At 48.3% G+C, this 6,945-nt stretch overlaps 1 long non-coding RNA gene across 2 annotated transcripts; it reads right to left on the minus strand.

Moving 5' to 3' along the window:
• Positions 1 to 50: 50 nt before the first annotated feature.
• Positions 51 to 4,713, minus strand: LOC118453113. 2 transcript variants are annotated; one of them, XR_004843058.1, is made up of 4 exons: positions 4,546 to 4,713; positions 1,121 to 2,333; positions 674 to 809; positions 51 to 590 (listed from the first exon to the last, which is right to left on the minus strand). It is a non-coding gene; the product is annotated as an uncharacterized LOC118453113 (long non-coding RNA). The 2 variants fall into 2 exon arrangements; XR_004843057.1 differs by lacking the exon at positions 51 to 590 and having other exon boundaries at positions 597 to 809.
• Positions 4,714 to 6,945: the final 2,232 nt, after the last annotated feature.

Consider the following 6,945-nt stretch of genomic DNA (forward strand, 5'->3'; position numbering starts at 1 on the left):
TTGGCCAAGCAGGAGCAGACGAGCGAGCGGAGCTGCCAGGGAGGCATGTGAAATGGTACAGTAGCTTTTTTCCCCCCCTGTCAACACTTACTGCAGGGTGATGGTCAGGGCTGTCAGTCGGTCCCATTACCCACACCACGGAGCATTAAGATAAGCGACGCTGGCAGGCACCTCGGGAGGTCAATAGTCCAACCCCCTGGCCACCTTCAAAGCTAGATCAGGTTGCTGGCCGCCCTATTCAACCGAGTTCTGGATATCTGATCTATCGGACACTCTTGCATAAATAAACCCATCCCCATAACGCTGTTTCTGAGGAGCAGAGGGCTGTACTGCTCTCCCTCCCCTGTCTCTGCTCAGCTCCTCACCTCCCCACAACCGCCCTTCGGGAGTACCAGCACCTCCACTCCCACAACAACTGCTGTCGGTTGTCAGGAGCTGGCAAAGGCTTCAGCAGCACAATCCAGACCACTCAGCGAAGTGGTTTACAGCACTTAATCGTACCTCTCAACTCAGCTCACGTGACAGCTACCACCCATTTGGAGATAGCTCCAGGAGACAATGGCACGGGGCATTCGGATTCGATAGTCCCGCTGTGGGTGAGGGCAGGGGGGAGAGGGGCTGGTTGGGAAGGCAGAGCAGACCCACAGGCAGCTCTCCTGTCTCCTTTACTCACCAAAAACTGCTTCAGAAATGCACAGGCGGAGACTTTTCAGCATCGGCGCGTCTGCACGCTCCAGACTTCAAATCCGTTCAGTTATTGTCTCGACAGCGCCAGAATGGTCCTCCCAGCATCTCCTGTGCCAGCAGCCCTGCGAAGCATGAGAGAGAGGACAGCGACACGTGGCAGGGTGGCCCCAGCAAGATATGCCAGGTCACCAAGGACATGGCAACAAGGATGCTTCACATGACTCAGTTCCTGAGGAAGAAGGGCCCCATCACGGTATGGAGTGTTTCACCCCCTCCACCCCAGCACTTCAATAGGCGTAAAAAAAATTTTTTTTTCCTCAAGAACGTGGTAAAATCCAGTGACAGGGCTGCCTGGCGCCTGCTGAAACCTCTGCATTACCCCGCTCTTGTAAGAGTGGCACCAGCTGCGTTTGTCCAAAGCACAATAAATTACCTCCTCCTGATGAGACGTGACCCTAGCATCCAGTCCTTCCCTTGTTTCAGGATATATCTGGGCTTCCTGGACACTCCCCTGCCTTGCAGGTAAAGTGGTTTTTCTTCTCTCCCCAACCACATTTATTTCTCTTTTGCTTTAGAGCAAGGACCAGCTTGTCACCTGCGCAAGGCAAATTGCTTCCGATGGGCGGGTGTTTGTTAAATTTGGCCGCATCATTGCAAAGCACTGCCTCGACAAGAGATGCTCCGCAGAGCTGCTGTGCGCCGCAGAGCAGACCCACACCATCAGCAGCCAGCTCGGCATCATGGCCAGGTGAGTTGCCGGGGCCAAGGACAATCTCTCCTGAGGCCGGTGGCCCCCTTCTCAGAGAGGCGTGCAGGGTGGTGTCCTGAGGTCCTTGCTGGATCTGGGTGCAGCCCTTAGAGGGCTACAATTCAAACCCTTAGAGGGTTACAGTTCAGTGGGCTCCCTCTCCTCTTCCTGTTGCTGCAACCAGTCCTTTCCTCCCCTGCTTTGCCTGCCTCTATGGAAACCTGCTCTGACAGCGCAGGGGACAATCTCCTGGTTTTGGAGTAGCTGACGGAGTCCTGGCCACACAGGGGAGGCACACTGTCTGATGCTCTGCCAGTAAAATCCTTTAAAATGTCTTTTAAGGGTAAAAGCAGTCACTGCAGAGAGCAAGTCCTCTTCCGAGCTGCTCGTGAGCAACGCACAGAACCTAATTCAAGCGGTTTTGCATGTTCTGAAGGCAGCCGAGGCAGCATGTATCAAAGTAAGTTCACGCTGATGGCATCCAATAGGTTTTGCAAGGTGGAGTCCACGCTGTGGGCAGCTCTGGCAGCCGAGTCTGGTTATGGGAGGTGGGAGCCGGCTGCCGCGGGACCTCTGTCAACTCCAGCTGGAGGTGAACATTCTTACTGCGACGTTTTTATTTTATGCCTTTCTGTCTTGTTTCCAAAGCCCACTATGCATCTTTCCAGGCATTGAACCTGCTCTGTCACTGCTACCAGCTCTGAAGTCATCTTTAGCTGGTCCGTTTCCCGTTCCATCTTTGGATAGGAGAGCGGCAGCATCTCGTTGGAGGCCTTTATTTGGAAATAGTCCGTGTCCGCCTTAGCCTTTATGTGGTTGCAAGATGAGCTTTGATCAGAACTCCCCAAGGACAGCCAATTGATCCAGCTGTAAATCCTTTGTGAGAGCAGACTTTCATCTGAAAGCACTCAGAAAACAAGCGCAAATACAGGCAGGCTCTCCACTGACGCAGTTGTTCATCGTGTGCCTTAGCCTCCTACGTAATCCTACAACTTTTGCTGAGCGCATCTTTTTGAAAGAGACGGTTTTGATTAGAATCCTGTTTGATGGAGAATCAGCCAGGAGCGTGGTCAACCTCCCCCTGTGGTTAATTGCCCATTCTACAATGCACATACTACATTTGTCCGTTTTTTACTTTGCTGGCCGCAGCCTGAAGTAACTAGCCGTTCTTTTATCTTGACTGTCTAGACTACAAAGTCCTTTATGACCTGGCTTTTTCCCTTCGGAAATTTCCCTGCTTATCAACCAACTAACTAGACCGTATTCCTTTTCTCTCTCTGTAAGCAGGTTTTTTAAGCACTTTCAAGCATTTTTTAAGCATTAACAGGTAGAGATGCCACATTGGTCACACACACATTGATACATTCAGATCTTTATATCATTTAAGATATTTTAAACGAGTTCATGCACAACAATGTATTAAAGCACGCAAATATTTTGTCCCCTCCCGACAGGGTTTGCGACAGCCCCCACCTGACTCTGAAGAAGAAGAAGTAGCTGCTTTCTGCATGCAGTGGAGAAAAAACCTGTTGTGGCACAGAGCCAAGGAGTCCTTAAACTCAGACCGGGATGAATTAGGCCTCCGCAAGACTCGGGCAAGGGCTGAACCCACCCTGATGGCTATGGTGCAGGAACAAACACCTCACACCAAGAATACACCCCGAGCATCCAAAACCTATTAAAGGACATACAATTATGGATGGCCACCTGTAAAAACAGGAAGAAGCTTACGGCTCACATCTCTTCTGCTAGAGCTGCTCTCGCGGGAGGGCTGAGAGTGCAAGGCCTGAAAAGGCTTTTGTGTGCTGGCTGCTCCTCCTGTGGCAAATTCCACCCTGCAGAGACACTCCTTCCTTTTGGCGACTGAACAAAGAGCAGAAGAAAATGATGCCACACACGCTGGTGTATTTCCTAAGAGGCCTCTCGTCCAGATGGCATTTGAAGTTGAGTAAGAAGACGTGATACTGAGCCACAGAGGAGCTGGGGAAGAGCTTTAAGACCCACTCAGAGGGAAAACAGAAGGTTTCCTGTTCAATAAAATACCATTCACCGATCTTTGTTACCTGGCATGGGAGTCACCCCGGAACCATTACATTGCATCAATGGCAATGAAATTCTGTATATTCATGAATCGCATGCCCCCGTCCGGCTGTGAGCCAGCTCTGGCTCTTAGCTAGTCAGTCAGGCTTTTTCTTTTTTTTTCTTTGGCAAACGCTGATATAGGGAAGACAGCATTTGATGAGGCACCTTCATTTCATTACTTTCAATTACTGCCAGTTCTGTGTTCTTCAGCGCCCAAGGTGTGAGCAGAAGGACACAGGAACGCATTTGTAGCAGCACCAGCAAATCTGGCTGGAGGGAAGGATCACGGGGGTCCATAAATGATTGAATTGCTCATCTGCTGCACAAGAAAGCCTCAGACCTGGGAGGTCTTTCTCAGGCCCTGATCTTTAGCACGCTATCAAACTTTTTTAGCAACCATCACCTTTTCTTCTCGGGGTAGCAATCCTAAATACTGCACAGGAAGAGCAGCCAGAGATACACAGTCCTGCAGAAGAGCCACTGCGCTGCATGGAGCTCATACACAAAATACAAACTCAGAGGGTAACATGCACTACAAAAGCTGGAGGAAAGACGAACTGAGTGAGAAGAAGACTAAGGGCTAGGATCACTGACTTCTGAAATACAAAACAGGAGTGTAATTAAGTATTCTCTACTTTGCAAGAAGAAATCAATTTGCTTTGCAAGAAGAAGATTATTTACTTTGCAGTATGAAGGATTCATGTTAAAGACTCTTTTCATCATGATTGTAAAATACTAAAACAGGCTACCTACTGGCAAGCTCTCTAAGATTATTTTTATCGTGGGGCAGCAAACACCAGGTGGTGACCTAGCAACGCTCAGCCTTTCTGAAGCGCAGAGAGCAGACAAGATCAAACATTTTACTCTCACACCTCCAGGGCTAGCAGGAGCGGGGAGCATTTTGTCCCACCTGCTGCCCCCGACTCAGCAGATCCTGCAGAGAAAGGAGCCGTTTCTCCCCAAATCCCTCTCAGCCCCAGGATTCTCTTTTACCCAGAGTAAAACATTCAATGCTGATGATCACCCACCTTGTAGCTGCAGGATTCCGCAGTATCCAGGACCAAGGACGCCGGCTGCTCCCGTTACCGCTCTCCACACCCGTGCTTCACAGCCTCCGGGGCACGTGTTGCAAGCCTCCGAGGGAAACGCTGCTCCGTACGCTGCTCCATGCCCACCAAAGAGACAGAAACGAGCCTCCCCTGAGAAAAGACACAATCAACGCACATGGCAGATCAGACTTCACTTGCTTGGTGGCTGCAGCCCATTCCCACCCACCTCGGTGACACCAGAGCAAGCGTAGACTCGGGGAAGAAACCTGCGACAGATGAACCAGCAGCCCGCAGACCCTCATGCCACAGCTGGGGAGGCCCAGGGGACCGGCTGGATCTGGGAAGGAGGAGGGAAGAAGGCAGTTACACATGGAGACAGTGGGCTGCAAGGGCTAGCCAAGCCCTTTCAAGTCACATTTGCACCCCTTCTTTTCCAAAATACAGAACTGGATTGTATTGAAGGTGCCGAGATGGCAGCAGATCACCAAGGTTAGTACAGTACTCTGCATCCCCCTACCAGAACACACCTCGTTTTTTTGATCTGCAACTCCCAAATGGGTCCATAACCGGACCGATGGCAAACCACGTGAGATCCTCCAGTTATCCCAATTGTAAGGCGTATCATTTTGCTCTTGGCATCAAAGCTTTTCCTTTGACTCTTATTTTTCCAGTACTTTCATAAAAAACCCCACCGAGAATCCAATTCAGTGACGACACCATCACCACCCTACAAGAAGCTGGACCTTCAGGTCAGAGCTGCGTGTCCTACCAGTGCTTTCCACAGCTGAATGTGAAGCCACGCATTTGACCTCAATACTGTAACTTTTTCTCTTTGTTCCCCTATCGACCCGTGTGCTATTTTCAAACATTTCTATTTTTCCCTGCTGGCCAGTTCTGCTGGCTTGTTTTTTTTGATTAAATTCGTGAACAGCCAAACTTGCCATCAGATGAAAAAGTAATAAGAAGTAGTTAGGTAGGACTAATAGATTACTCCAAAACAACAACCAAGTTTCACATGCATTATCTAGTTTTCAATGATCTTGCTTGAGCACAATTCAAAACATCACAACATTAACACAATTTATACTCTGGGAAATGAGGAAGGCAGACTGGAAGCATTATTGCCTTCGGCGAGGTCTCCTCTGCCACGTTTTGCACGCGTAGGGATCGGCAGCTGCCCTCCGTTCGTCCAAGCTCTGCTCGTCAATGCGAGGCACTGGTATCACAGGCGCAAGAAACCAAACCCACAGAATTTGTGATCAATGCTACGCTGTCCCAGCCGCAAGCATTACTTGGGTCAACAAACGAAAACAGAGAGGAAAAGGTCCACCACGGAAGAGACTTAATGCAAAGAAACATCCCAAGTGGGCGGGAACCAGATGGCAATTGAGCAGACGGCAAATTTTTATTGTAAATGTAGCTAGCTCGGCATGACTACATTTCCTCTATATAAAAAGCAACCCAAAAGGCAAAACAAGAGAGGCTTCGTGGACAGTTGTGCTCTCGGCATGCAGCACCTTCAGAAATTAAAGAACATGCATGACGCTCTCACAGCGATGCTGATTAATTGCAGGAGGAGAACAGTGGCGACTCTCTCCACGTCGGCGGGCTGATCCTGGAGCCATGCAGCACGCTAACTCCGCTGGGATTCAGTACAAGGTTAGTTTAAAACCCCGCTACCGCCTGACGGCAAAGCGGTGTAGCGACTGTACCAACGCCAGCTTTAGGCACCTTCCTCCTTTGGACACCCCCTCTGCTCTCGCCCCACTGCTGAACTAGCTGCCAACATGTCAACATCACAGTCATTACCAGACTTTAACTGTACCCTTTTTAATTTTTTTGTTAAAAATGTCATAAAGACACCATGAATACAAGTACTGCAGTTACATCAATACAAAAAAAGCAATACAAATTAAGCAGCTGAATACAAAAATACATTGAAATACATGAACACCACAATGTAACTTATAGCACTAATCAGAATTGTGTATGCGTGAAAAAATTAAATAAAAACCTTTTTTGTATTAGACAACTTAGGTATTCTCCACTTTTAACAGTAACTTTCTTCTAGTTATGTACTTCACAATTTCTTCTATATACAGCATAGAATAAAATACTTTTAAAAGATATGACATTTTTAATCCTCAATATGCGATATAGGTCTCTTTTACACTAAGAATATTGACTGCATGAATAAAAACTGTCAATGTCTTACATCAACTGATCTGAAAAGGAGGATCACCATTTTCCTTTTAAATCATTCACGTAGGTTTTAAATCAGTTAGTAGGTTTGGCTTGATGCGTCGGACAATCCTTGTCAAACAGCGTCTCTCACAGTAATGTACATAATATTGCTTGTATCTATACAATCATACAAAT

This window comes from Egretta garzetta, unplaced genomic scaffold (genome assembly GCF_000687185.1).
Source record: "Egretta garzetta isolate BGI_Z169 unplaced genomic scaffold, ASM68718v1 scaffold819, whole genome shotgun sequence".
Classification (NCBI taxonomy): Eukaryota; Metazoa; Chordata; class Aves; order Pelecaniformes; family Ardeidae; genus Egretta; species Egretta garzetta.